Source organism: Myotis myotis, unplaced genomic scaffold (genome assembly GCF_014108235.1).
Source record: "Myotis myotis isolate mMyoMyo1 unplaced genomic scaffold, mMyoMyo1.p scaffold_m19_p_1, whole genome shotgun sequence".
Taxonomy (NCBI): Eukaryota; Metazoa; Chordata; class Mammalia; order Chiroptera; family Vespertilionidae; genus Myotis; species Myotis myotis.
The window spans coordinates 196,097,044-196,111,333 of NW_023416313.1; the positions used below are offsets into that span (position 1 = coordinate 196,097,044).

The 14,290-nt window shown below is 45.7% G+C and overlaps 1 protein-coding gene across 2 annotated transcripts in view; it reads right to left on the minus strand.

Annotated features, from left to right (window-relative positions):
* The window catches only part of SPTB (spectrin beta, erythrocytic), a 122,543-nt gene extending 109,031 nt beyond the window's left edge, over window positions 1-13,512 (minus strand). The window contains exon 1 of one of the 2 annotated variants that reach the window (XM_036309893.1): window positions 13,373-13,512. The gene's annotated coding sequence lies outside the window, so the exon portion shown is untranslated. Of the gene's footprint in view, window positions 1-7,978; window positions 9,141-13,372 lie in introns of those variants that run through there. The other variant, XM_036309885.1, reaches the window with a different exon arrangement.
* Between the last annotated feature and the right edge of the window lie 778 nt (window positions 13,513-14,290).

The following is a 14,290-nucleotide window of genomic DNA, read 5'->3' on the forward strand; positions in this document are numbered from 1 at the left end:
AAGCACATCTTGCCAAGACCTTCTGAGTGCCTTCCGTCCATAGTTCATCGCAGACCCCTCCACATGTTTACAAAGGCCTAGCAGCTCCACTCCACGCCTTCAGAGCTAAATACCAGCTCCCATCAATCACCACGCACAGAACACAGCAGCAGGAGAGAGCAGTTAGATCGCAGTGGGAGTGTATCCCTGACAGAGAGTTCTGTTGAAAGAAACAAAACACGCCCAAAGGCCTGAGCAAGCAATATTCTGGTGAGTCCAGCCACTGGTGAGAAACTTTCTGTCCGGGTGAGGCAAAAATGAGGGCAGGACAAACCAACTAATAAGCGCTGTAATGGTTCCCAAGGCACTTTCTACTTTGACATGCCGTAAGCACAGACTAAAAGGGCTCAAAAAAAAAAAAAAAAAATCAAGAAAGAAAGAAACCTCTATAGAGGAATTTTTGGTGTCCCTTCTCAATTCTTTACCATTATAAAACAGATCTATGGTCTGAAACACCCACTCAAAGAGCCGTTCACAGCTGCATTCTGAGGGTCAGCCTCAGACAGTCACTGAAAAATGAGGTGGGAGGGACTGTATTCTGGATGAATAACCGACTGTTTCCAGCAATAGGCATACTCTGATGAAGTAGTTAAAATCAGCTGTTACTTTTCCCTTCGATAAATGGAAAGCAATTGGGGAATATCGAGATGGGGAGATAACCTCCACTCAGGTGGAAAGCATTCCTCTTCACTCCTGTCCACGCCCCGTCAACAGTGAGAGCCTTCCTCAACCCTTCTTCATAATCTCCTATCGTCAAAACTGGGGGGATTGTTTTCAGCGCTGAATATGCTGGAAACTTCCCCTGTCGCCCAATTCAACTGGCATTTCCTGAGCACCGCACATTAGCCAAACACTGAGTTAGACACCAATGTCCTTTCTTCAAGGAACTCATACTCCAGAGCAGTGATGGCGAACCTATGACATGCGTGTCAGAGGTGACACACGAACTCATTTTTTTGGTTGATTTTTCTTTGTTAAATGGCATTTAAATATATAAAATAGATATCAAAAATCTTTGTTTTGCTATGGTTGCAAATATCAAAAAATTTCCTTATGTGACACGGCACCAGAGTTAAGTTAGGGTTTTCAAAATGCTGACATGCCGAGCTCAAAAGGTTCGCCATCACTGCTCGAGTCAGACCTGAACACGACCAACAAGGGGACAATGTGCAAGTGACAGCTTAAGAACTCAGAGGAGAGAGTGGGCACCTCCCTGGGACAGAGAAGAGGGAAAGCACCAGGGGGTTCTGTTTGAGCAGGGCCTTTGGGATACACGTATAAGAGTTCACGGCCGAGGAAAGGGAGCAAGATATTCCAGGCCTAGAAAAGAGTACAGGCAATGTCATGCAGGCATGGAAATGTACCCCAAACAAGCCTCCAATAGTCACAGGGCAAGTGGAGAGGGGATGAAACTGGGGAGGGAGGTTGAAACCAACTGTGAAGGTCACTGTCTGCCTGTTTAAACTTTATTTTGGGGAAATGGGGAACCATGAAGGGTTTTAAAGCAGTTGAATGACTCAGTCAGGCTCATGTTTCCAAAAATACTTCTGAGGTCAGGGTGTGTGATAGGTTAGGAAGGTAGAGACTGGAGGCCAATTATTCAAACATAAGAAGAGGAAAAGTGGACATTGAAAGGAAGGAACTAATTTGAAAAGTTTAGAGAAAAAAAATGAACAGGAGTTGGCAGCCAACTGGGTGTGGAAGTGTGAAAAGAAGGAAAACCAAAAAGGTTGCTGAGGTTCTTACTTGGGAGGATGGAGACAAGATGAACTAAGCTTGAAAACAGGCAGAGGAGCAGGGTTAGGGGTAAAGGAGGGAGCCAGGAGGTCCTTACTGTTGCTACATGGTGAGTTTGAGACCTCTTGCTACAACCAAATGAAGGCAGCTGACAGACAGCTATAAAGCAGATCTGGAACTGCGGGGGAGATTGGAGCTGAACATAAGAATTTAGATGCATTGGCAACCCCAACAAATGAAGAAAAAAAACAAACGAAAGGAAGCAATGGTGTCTTAGCCAGTGTGGCTCAGTGAATAGAGCATCCGTCTGTGTGCAGGAGGTAACCAATCAATAATATCTCTCTCACATTGATGTTTCTCTCTTTCTGTCTCTCCCGCTCCCTTCCACTCTCTCTATAAACCAATAGAAAAAATATCCTCTGGTGAGGATTAACAAAAAAGAAACACACAAAAAAGAAGCAATGGTGAGAAAAGTAGGAGAGAAAAAGGAGAGCGCAGGTCCGAGAAGCCAAGGGAGGGCATAGTTTCAAAGTAAGAGAACGGTTAACGAAGTCAAATATTTCAGAGAAGGTAGGAGTTGGGTCTGGAGGGCGGCCATCGCATTTGGCAACACCAGCCCTTTCTGAAGCAGTATGTACAGCAGCACGGAGAGCTGCCTTAGGACAGTGAGTATACTATGCAGTGCTAATTAGCACCTTCATCCTCAGATGTCAAAGAACGATGTCGGAAGTCAAGTTCAGGACATTAATTATTTATTAACAACTAATGAGGGGATTTTAGTCTATTAGGTTAAATCATTGCAAAGAAAAAACAACATAAACAAGTATACAACTAATTGCCCTTATAATTTCAGATCATTAAAAATGCAAGATCAAAGGGAAAAAAATCTCTTAGAATTAAGAGCCATAATTGTTGACCTCCACCCAAATATGGTGGGTGCGGTGATTCTAAGCAAGCACTCTAGAATAAATACACCAGGGTTCAAGTCCAGCTTTGATCTTCTAGTTGTGTAATCTTGAGTAAATAAACTTCTCTAATCCCTGCTTTTTTATCTGTCAAATTAGCATAATAATAGAAATAACAAAGACATATAAAAGCTCTCAACACAGTGCCTAACCCACAATAAATGTTGACTTATTATAGTAACAACTTATTATAATGCTTCATTTCCAAGATATATAAACTAAATTACATATAATCTATTTATTTTTTTAGTCAATAACTACTTTTGAGCCACTCCCTTCTATGAACCAACCATGGCTCTAGATGCTGGGCATGACAGAGAGAGAAACAGAGACAGAGAGAGAAAGACCCAGTTCCCTATCACAAGAAGCATGGTCTAACACCGTAGAAGGCAAGTTGACAATTAGAAAACAATAGGATCTATGCTGAACAAAGTATTGAGACGGGTACCCTACCCGGGTGGCTCAGTTTATTAGAGCATCGTCCCATACACCAAAAGGTTGCAGGTTTGATTCCCGGTCAGGGCACATAGATCTAGGTTGAGGGTTTGATTCCCAGTTGGGGCATGTACAGGAGGCAGTCAACCAATAGATGTTTCTCTCTTTCCGCCTTCCTCTCTAAAATCAATAAAAACATATCCTTGGGCAAGAATTTAAAAAAAAAACAAAAACTTCCCTTAAAAAAAAATGAGAAAGGTGCTGCAAACATACATAGGAGGAAGCATTCAGAGCTCCCTCAGTCCTGGCGAGGGAGAGGGGCTGTCAGGCAAGGCTACAAACATGAGCCAACACTTACATTAAGGTACCGTACCATCACACACACACACACACACACACACACACACACCCTCTGAAAAAGTGTCAGAGGAGGAGGAAATTCTTTGCCCAAGGGCAAACAGCAAGAAAAAAGAAGCTGGAAGCAATCCAGGCTCTTGTCATTCAGCTCAAGGAGATAGCTTGGCTGAAATATATCATCACATAATATTTACACCTTTCCCCACCTGAGTGTGGGCTACATGCTCTTCAAAGCAAATTAAACATCTCCTTCCTGTCCTCTAAAAGTCTAAAACTTCAAAATAGGCAAACTAACATAAGAACTTTGATGACAAACTATCCCCAGATGGTAGTGTTCTCAACAATTCTGAAGTTCAGTTTGGTCCCCAAGGTGAGGATGTTAATAGATTTTGCCCTTCTTTTCGGAGATGTCAAACACCAGGGAGGAATATTAAAACTGCATGGATTGGGTTCTCAAAAAATTAAAAATAGAATTACCATATGATCCAGCAATATACTGGAGTATATACCCCAAAGAAGTGAAAGCAGGGTATTAAAGAGATATTGGTATACCCATCTTTATAGCAGCATTACTCATAATAGCCACAGTGTGTCTGCCAATGGATGAATGGATAAACAACAAAATAAGGTATGTGCAGTGTGCATAGGAATTTGTTCATAGTTTTTTTTAAAACTATAGTCCGGCCCTCCAACGGTCTGAGGGACAGTGAACTGGCCCCCTGTTTAAAAAGTTTGAGGACCCCTGGTCTAATGGGTACAGAATTTGAGTTTTGGAAGAGGTTCCAGAGATGGATGATGATGATGGCTATACAACAACGTGCATGAATTTATGCCACTGAACACTTAAAAATAATGAATATGGCAAATTTTTGTTATATATTTATCATAACTTAAAACAATAAAAATTTTTAAACTTCATGGTTGCCATGCCCATTAAATAACTGTTCTTGGTCATCTAGGGGCAAATGAAAATACCTTGTTTCTGACATTAAATGCAATGCCATATGAAGAGTGGATGTGAGCATGAGACCAGACACATTAGAAAGCTCTTAATCCAAAAGAGCAGCGTCCAGGTACCATTCTCTGGAAATGGACACCTACATAACCCACTAAGAAGGTGGCTTTGTTGGCAACCGTCATCTGACAATTTTTAATGAAGATAATCCCCACGTACCAGCACCACCCTATTAGGGGATGACTGCCAAAGTACACATTCCAAAAATTACTAATTGAACTTCTATTTGTAAAAGCATTAGGCAGAGCTTTATGTAAGGCTCACAACTAATATTCATAAGTCAGTTTGTGCCTTTGAGAGCCATCTGGTTGAGCAAATAATAGATGAACACAAGAAAAGTTAAATAATAATCAGGAAAGAAGTCTATGATAATGTTCAGTTAAGTAGAACATGTATAGCCCTTTAACACATTTGGAGAAGGGAGAGATTACTGGGGCTGGAGTGTTCCAGGAAGATTGATAGAAACCACTCCAACTCTGAAAGAAATGTTCAGGACTCAGTAAGTGGAAGCAGACAAACCTGGTTCAAGTAGAGGGTTTATGATGGAAAGGAGGAAAAGACAGGGTAGAAAAAGAGATAGGAGCCAGATTATGATGGCTCTTAAAAGTCAACTTTATGACTTTGGATTTCCATCTCTACCCGGAGGGAAACCAACAGAGGCTGAGAAGGGATGTTATATGATATACACAGTGTTCCAGTACAAGATGGCTTTGGAGAAGAAAACCCTTCATGGACAAAAAGGCCACCTAAGTTTATAGCTGAGGGCTACTAAGTCTCAAAAATGAAAACAAACATGTGCTTTGGCGAGGTTAAAACTATGACTTTGAAATGTGTCAGGCCATATGCTGACATCTGCGTTGAATTTTTCTTGAAGGACGTGCAGGAAACTGTGGACATTGGTAACTTCTTAGGAGTCGGGTGGAGGTGGGGGAAGGAAGACTTACTTTTCATTTTATATCCTTGTACATGGATACACTTAATCATGTGCAAGAATTCATTTTATAATTTAAGAAGTTTTTAAAAATATGACAACTGAAAGTGTTAAATAGTGTTTGGGCTCTAACCAGCAAATTCAAAACATTTCTAATTATAAGTGAAATATAGTTCAACCTTATTTGTAATATATCTTAATCTCTGTCACGTAGTGAGATGTTGTGAGAATGACCTAAAAGTAACAGTACAGAGCACATAGAACTAACTGCACATCTAAGACTTTACTTCAAAACAAACATGTTCTGAGTCACCCACAATAAAATGCCTCCTTTTGGGTGTATTTAAATGAAAAATCTGCCTGAGTCTATTTCAAATCGACCCCTCAATGAAAAAAAAAAAATCAGAAATAATATCCCATAGTACCTTTGACAAGACATATTCCTGGCTCAGTTAAATGGCTTTTTCATTCTTTTAGTCGCTCAGACCAAAACCAATTGGGTCATCTTTGACTTATCCTTTTTCTCTCATGCTCTATATCAGGGGTCCTCAAACTTTTTAAACAGGGGGCCAGTTCACTGTCCCTCAGACCGTTGGAGGGCCGGACTATAGTTTAAAAAAAACAAACTATGAACAAATTCCTATGCACACTGCACATATCTTATTTTGAAGTAAAAAAACAAAACGGGAACAAATACAATATTTGTATTTGCATGTGGCCCGTGGGCCGTAGTTTGAGGACCCCTGCTCTATATCCTTATCCCATCAACTCTACCTTAAAAAATCTAACCAGAAGCCAGCTGCATCTCACCACCCCACCACCAGCAGCCTGGTCCATCATCTCTAACCTGGACCACTAAAGTAGCTTTCATTCCACTCCCTGCTTCCACCCTTGTCTCCTCCGGTCAATCTTCCACAGGTCAGTCAGAAAGATCCTCATAAAATACAAATCTGAACAAGTCCCTCCCCTGCCCACAACTTCCAGTGGCTTCCTATTGCATGGCTAAAACCCAAAGTCCTTGCAAGGCTGCAAGGCTGCATGATCCAGACCCCATTTCCTCTCCAACATCAACTCCTGCACTCCCCACTTCTCCCCTCACTTGAGTCACACTGGCTTCCTGACCACTCCTGGGACAGAGCAGTGGCCCAGCCTCAGGGCCTAGGAACTCAACCTGAATCTCTTCTCCAAACATCCCTCTCCCCCACGCCCCTTGCTTCATGTGGGTCTCTGCTTGTGTGAAAACTTATCAGAGAGGCTCTTCCCATCAATCCTACTACCTCAAATAGTAGAACTACCTCTCCTTCACTTCACACTGCTTTATTTTTCTTTATATCACCTGAAATAATGTTACATAGGCACGTGTTTGTTGTTGTTTAGTACCTGTCTCCTCAACTAGAACATGAGCTCCATGATGTCAGACTTGCTTTTTTGTCGTGTACACTGGGCCCAGACTATGTCTGGCAAATAAATGAGAGTTTAATAAATAGTTGTTGAAGACTAAAGTAAGTACAAATCAAGGTAATCAAGATCATGAGACAAAAAGAGATTTTTAAAGCCCATAATGAGACATGAGCATAACAATGCCCAGTAAATTTGGGATAAGGTCATGAAAAGCTGAAACATCATTGACAGGTATACACCCATCATTTATCTGTGGCACTCTGGGAATCCATGTGCATGCTTGTCATTAATTCACTGCTTTGAGACATCATCTGTGTACATTCTGGAGGGCCATTCTTGAAGTTTTGAGGCTAAAGAGTAAATACTGTAACACGTTTCTCCTCCCTCTTTCCAGAACCAATGAACTCAGACTGAAAGTTCTGCTGAAGCAAGCAAGCACTGTCCCAACCAGGAAGCCTAGAATATTCAGTTACTCTATTGAGGAGATCTGGACAAAGCCCCAGCCTTGGAATTAGGAAACTGGGTCAAAGTCAGGTTCTGCCCTCATCTACCAGAGGGACCTTGGGATAATCATTATACATTTCCAATCCTGTTTCCTAGACTATAAAGTAGGAATGATGAGATCTTTCTTGCTTTTTCATGTGGGCATTATAAAGTAAAATAAGATACGCATATACAAAGGCATCCTGAAAACGGAGTGGACTATACATCACCTTGTGCTAGCCAATTTCTAGTTCTCATGTCCTTCACTGCCACTGGTGAAGTTTGTTTAAACAAGGGTCTGACAAGGTCTTGCCTCTGCTCAGCCTTCATTGATTTAAACTTGAACTTTCAATGTTCTTCACAGACTGAACCAGATGATCTTTCCAGTCACATCTCCAGCCCCTTCCTAGGCTAAACCTTTCATAGACACATGGGGCCTACTCCTCACTCCCTAATCTAATCATGCTCTAGTCTAGTGCATGTCTGTTCGGGGCTAAATGCCTCAGACCTCATCCCCGTCCATCCTCCCTTCTTCCATTAGAAAACCCTAGAACTGGAAAGGCCTGAGAGAGTCTTTTGAAAAACATTCAAAAAGAGCAAACATTGGGCACCTACTGTGTGTAGTACGCTGTTCTGTGCTGAGGACACAGAAAGGAATCAGATAGAGACCTGCCGGTCTGGTGACTTATAACTCAGAGTCAGTATTATAAAAGGCCTCTTCTTACTCTTTCACCCTGAGAAAATATGATGGAAGGTAAAATTAACTGACCACTCCTAGGGGGCTTCTGGACACAGGTAGGAACTGAGCAGAAGGACAGAATGAGGCTAGGGACGGCTTTCTAGTCCTTTCAAATATCCTTTGTTTTATTTGAAGTATTATGAATTCTCAAACGAGACACACCCATATTTAAGTCTGGTACAAATGGAAATTATTTTCAACATATTTCCTTTCAGGGTTATCCAAGTTTCTGCTCCTTTTTATGATGGTGGAAACTTCTAAACTGACTATAATTCAAAGCAATTATTGTTCCTTAGCTGTCAAGGTGCCCTGTGATTCTTTTCATAAATATCCTGGATGATCTGAGCCAAGTTCAATGGAAAGTCTACTTTTTCTAGCCCTGTGCCTTTTCACTGGCTAAATTTATAGCATTCAAATGAAAAGAAGAAAGGAAGGCCCACTTTTGCCCCCACTGCTAACACGATATCTGTCTGGGTTCTAATTGCCCTTGTAATTATACCCCTGGCCAGGTCTGTACAGGTATGGTATGGAAATTAAACATTATGGCAAAGCCTGAAAAGGCCTCATGAGGTAGGAAAAAGACAGCTTCATAAGATTTCCAGCCACAGGAAGAAGAGAAAAAGCAAAGGTGGTCTGAAAATGTCATAAGCTAGCCAGACAATCCACTGAGGAAGCATTTTCTGTCTATGACTGCCTCTAACACTGTGAGCTGTAAGGCTGGGATCCCCTGGTGGTTTGATATTCAGCTAAGGCTGGCTGAAAATGGAAGAATTGGCTCTTTTGGATGTGAATTAAGAAATAAGCACAGCTACAAAAGGAAACATGCTATGACATTTTCTAAATATTTACCAAGGGGAGTTGACAATTCAATGAGTGGAGCCAGATCTGACAGTGAATTCTCCTGACTGCCTCCTACACCTTCCCTCCATCACCATTTCTATCTCCAAAACCATGTGACCGCTGCCTTTTGGGGTTGTCAGAGCAAAGCATTTGCTACATTTACAGCCCACTTTTGCAGGGCTTCCTTTCTTCTTCTCATTTGATAAACGCAGCCAATGGTACCCAGTGACTCCTGGCACACAGACCGCTGCCTTTACTCTTCTTCCCCAGACTCCTGATCTAGGAGTAACCAGAGAGCTGTCCGTAAAAAACTGAGTCAATGCAATCTATTTTTAAGACAAAATACTTCTTTTTTACAGCAATACGTAGCTAGTAATATCCGTATGGTTTCGAAAGCCACATCCATGAACTTCCCTGCCAGTCCTCATTATAAAATCAAATTTCCCATCAACCCACACAGCACAGTCTTTTTCACTCTTGATCTTCGCAAGTCAATGTATAAATATTAACCTCTGCAGGTCTGAGATGATAAAAAAGATTATGGATAATGAAGAGATATACTTTTTATCACTTTAAACCTCCCACTGCTCATATGTCCTACCTTCTCGGATATTGGGTAGAGGGTAAAATTTTGTGTTTGATTTTGATTTAATTGACTGAGTTTAGATTAAACAGGTATTTGATAGTCCCAATAATTCCCTAAAGTCCTTTCTTTCCCCCACAGCCCCAGAAATGCTACATAATTATTGGTCTTGAGCTTTGTACCATCTCAAGATAGCAATGTGCATACGTATTGTGTAAAAATACAGACCTCTGTGAACCTAACAGGCAAGGTGGAGATTGTGGGACAGTTTAGAATTTAATGTCCACCTATCTCCAACACGGTTCTTATTTTTATTATTTTTTTTAAATATTTTTATTGATTTCAGAGAGGAAGGGAGAGGGAGAGAGAGAGAGAAACATCAATGATGAGAGAGAATCATTAATCTGCTGCCTCCTGCATGCACCCTACTGGGGATTGAGCCCACAATCCAGGCATGTGCCCTTCACCAGAATGGAACCTGGGACCCTTCAGTCCACAGACCTCCATCCACTGAGCCAAACCAGCTAAGGCTCCAACACAGTTTTTAAAGATTTCACTAAGATGAAAGCACTGAATTTTACAATGTATTCTCTCACAATCTCCCCCAAAGGAAAAACAACAACACTTCCAGTGGGTTGATAAGGCAGAACTTCAGGAAATCAACTCAATTTTGGCCTTGAGAGAGAGAGACAGAGAAGAAATGGGAAGAATGGAAAGTCTAGAAGGCATGTACCATAACTGCACATAAATAACCAGGTAAACCTCTCACCTTTAAGCAAGTGACTACACGAGTAGAAGGCGGGACTCAGTGACCTCCAAGTCCCTTCCCACTCCAATAGCGTTTGTCTCATGAATTTTTTATAGTCATCCTCTGTCCTATCACACTGTCCTCATGCATCATCAAGCCCTCCTGGCCACTTCCAGGGCTGAAAGGAAAATCTGTTTTCAAAAAAAATCCATGCTTTGACTACTGCCAAAATTACAGTTCTGTCCTTGAAACAATGACCTGAATGTAACGGGCAAGGTGACACACCTCTGAGCAAGTAAGTGTCCAATACCATCTTCAGGTAATATTCTAAAAAAAAACTTCTGATATCAGCGGAATTATTAGCCAAGGTCTTGAGAGTGAATGCTTGTGAAGCTAACAACCAATCCTACCACCAAATCTCTCCAACTTGTACTTCTGTATCCGCTGCCGAATGTCCAACTTTAAAAAGAGGGCGGAACCAAACAGCTGAGTTTGACTCCTGACCCCACCTCTGCTCAGCTGTGTGATGTGAAGCAAATTATTTAATCTCCTTCAACCTGTTTCCTCACTTGTAAAATGCTGATACTGCACTATGAACTACCTTGCAGAGTTACTGTGACAATGAATGGGATAACAGAAAGAAAACTCTGAGCATTCATTTACCATTCATTCATTCTCTCACTCACTCAACAAAGGCTAACCCAGTGTCCAGGAACCAGGCTAAGCACTGGTACATAAAAGATGGGGGCGGGGCGGGGGGGGGGAGCTGTTATTCTTTTTATTGACCAAAAACAGTTTGCTTCCGTAACTGTGGCAGAACCGTCAGATGTTGCCTTTAATTCAAAACTTTCGTTCACACCTGGTTTGCCTAAAATAGTCCTTTTTTAGTTTGTCAGATGTGATCCCAGGTGGGAGTCTGCCTCCTGCCCTATCTTTACCCCAAGGCCAATCTTCTAGCAGGTGTTGTGCTGGAGGACACCATCAGAACACTTGGAAGAAGCAACAACCAGAGCAAAAGGCGGTATCTCAGCTCTCGGCTGGGCAAGCCACTCAGGAAAACCTGATACGCCTGTGCCACAAAGCCCGCCCTGGATGCCTGGGAGTTCTCAGGTGCTTTCAGTTCCACTAGCAGACTCCCGAGAGCCCTCCGAGAACTGGGGATTAAGAGAACTGGCTCCTCCCCAATCATTGTGTCTGAGCCCCTGATAAAGCTAAGAGCAACAGCTAAGGGGTCTAAAGGCTACCTTTTCCTGATGTAGGGTTTACGGCTTTCAGCTGTGCTTTACTCGAGTTTGATCAAGTTCTGTGTACACCACCCACCTCTGAGGAGTCACCTGGCTTCAGGGCTGGTGGGCTCTTCTTCCATGTGAGCCTGCTATTCCTTTCCCTAACGGGCCCACAGCCTCCGGGCAAGGACAACCCTAGCCATGCTGCGTGCTGGGTGTTCAGTACACTTAATTTTTTGCACGTACAGAAAAAGAGTTTAAGCCGAAACCGGTTTGGCTCAGTGGATAGAGCGTCGGCCTGAGGACTGAAGGGTCCCAGGTTCGATACCGGTCAAGGGCATGTACCTGGGTTGCGGGCATATCCCCAGTAGGAGATGTGCAGGAGGCAGCTGATCGATGTTTCTCCCTCATCGATGTTTCTAACTCTCTATCTCTCTCCCTTCCTCTCTGTAAAAAATCAATAAAATATATTTTAAAAAAAAAAAGAAAAGAAAAAGAGTTTAAGATATTCTGGAACTCAGGGCTCCTAGCAAAAGAGTAAAGTCTCGACCTGGAATAGGAAATGACCTGCCTCAGGGCATGGGGGTGGGAGGTGGTCAAAGAGGGAATTCTTGAGTAAAATTCAGAGCCATCTGTGAAGCTAAGGGTGGGTGAGGGGATAATTTAGAGGTGCCTACAATTTTGATTTGCAGACGCCATTCATTCAGGAGCCACCTGAATCACTTTCCTCAGAAACTTAAGTATAGATCATGCCTATCTCAAGGCTGTGGATTTTGCATGGCTGCCTCTTACCGGGAGATGACACCCTAGCCTCCTGTCACGGGAGTTCTCGGTACAAAATACTGTCACTAGATTACACACACACACACACACACACACACACACACACACATCTGATGCATCTAACATAAACAACAACAACAAAACAGTGGCTTCTCTTTCATTTTCCTTCAGCGAGTTAAGCTTCTTATTAACTCCTGCTCACTGAAAACAGTGGTTTGGATATTAATAGGCTGTAAATCAAGGCCCTGCCTGGCGCTTGTTGTCACGGAAACGGTACCCAAGCCCACGGCTACTTCCCTACCCTTGGAAGTCTGGGCGAGTTGGTGGGAGTCGGGAGTGTTTTAAAACTCCTGTTATTTCCCCCACTTTCTGCTATTTCTCAGGGCCAAGTTGTTGGAGAAAGAGGGTCTGGAGAGGCGGCGAGAGTAGACTGGACCATAGCAGCTTGCAGGAGCCAAACTCTCTGTGGGAGGAAGGGTAACCTGGCCACTCTCTCCGCGCCGTTCTCCGCGCCGTTCCCCGCGCCAGGGAGCCGCCCCCCTCCGCCGCCCAGCCCTGAACTCCCTGCCTGGGCGCTGGGCTGCCCCGGGAGCGCAAAGCCAAGTTCCCCAGAAGAGAATCCGAGCAGCCCCAGGGCTGAGAAATCCGGCTACGGAGGCAGAGAGGGCAGCGGGAAGGTCGGACAGGCTAGGGACAGAACTCTCTTTGCCCCCAAGCCGGAGTCCTGGGGGAGGCAGCCAGGGACCAGAACGTGCACCCCCCTCACCGCCCTCCCAGTGCCCCCGGGCGACGCTCCAGGATCTGCTTCTCCAAAGCAAGCGCCCAGCTCGCCAAGCGCCTCCCGAAGCCCACGCGGATTCCCGCGCCCCGGGGAGTTCGTTGCCGCAGCCGTCAGGGCCTCTCGGGCCCCGTGCCGCCCCCAAGCCCGGCACCCAGGCTGGGCCCCCGCCCGGTCTCCAGAGCCCCGCGCGTCAAGCGCCCCCTGGGCCCAGCGCCTCCTCTGCGCTCGCGCCGCGCGCCCCAGCCTCGCGCATCCGCACCCGCACCCGCACCCAACCCCCTCGAACTGCCGGGCCCTCCCGGGACTCACCTGCGTCGGGGCTGTAGCTGCGGCCAGACCGAGCCCGGGGGCGACAGCGGCGGCGGCGGCGGCGCAGGGGGAGGAGGGCAGCGCGGGGCTCCTGGCACAGCGGCCGCCGGGCGCCTGGTGCTGCCGAGCCGTGGACCCGCCCAGAGATATAAATAACATTATCTGAGGAGGGACATTCCTGCCGGGGGACATCGCTGCTGCCGGGACCAGATAGTCCCGCGGCGGGGGCGGCGAGGCGGGGCCGCAGCCTCCCGCAGCGCCAGGCCCAGCCCCCAGGTCCCCACCCACTCCCGCACCTGCCAATCAGCCGCCGCGCCCCGGGGCACCTGCCCTGCCTCCGCCCGGCTCCCGGGGCGGGCCTCTGCCTCCCGGCGGGTAGCCCGGGCCCAAGACGCCAGTCGTCCGAGCCGCCGCAGCGCCTCTTAGTTGCTCACCTCCCCAAACCGCGCGCTACCCGAGCCCCCGGCGGCGGGGAAAAGGGTTTGACTCTGCAGCTCCGGCCTAATTCGTGCGCCGGGAGCCCTGAGTGGCTAGCCTGGCCCCGAAGATGAGCTCCCCAGCCTTTCCCGCCCTGCGTCCCCACGGTATACAGTCAGGTGTTATTTGCCAAAAGACACGCTTAGGCCGTAGGGTGGGCGAGGCGGGCGCCGGGGCAGTGCGCCCCCGTTGCGGCGGGTTTGGGAGGAACAGGTCGTTCTGGGGGGTGGCGTGTTTGCTCGCTACGCGCCGGGCTTCTTCCACGGTGGTCCGAGCAGACGCTGGGAGGACAGGGGTGGGCGCTGGGTCAGAAGCCCCCACTCCCAGCCTGTCCCTGTCTGCCAACCTGGTGAGGTCTGGGCGGACCCGGCAAAGCTGGCGGGGCGCAGCCCGCAGTCCCATGGCGCTTGTACATTGCAGGGACTGGAATCAACAGGCAAG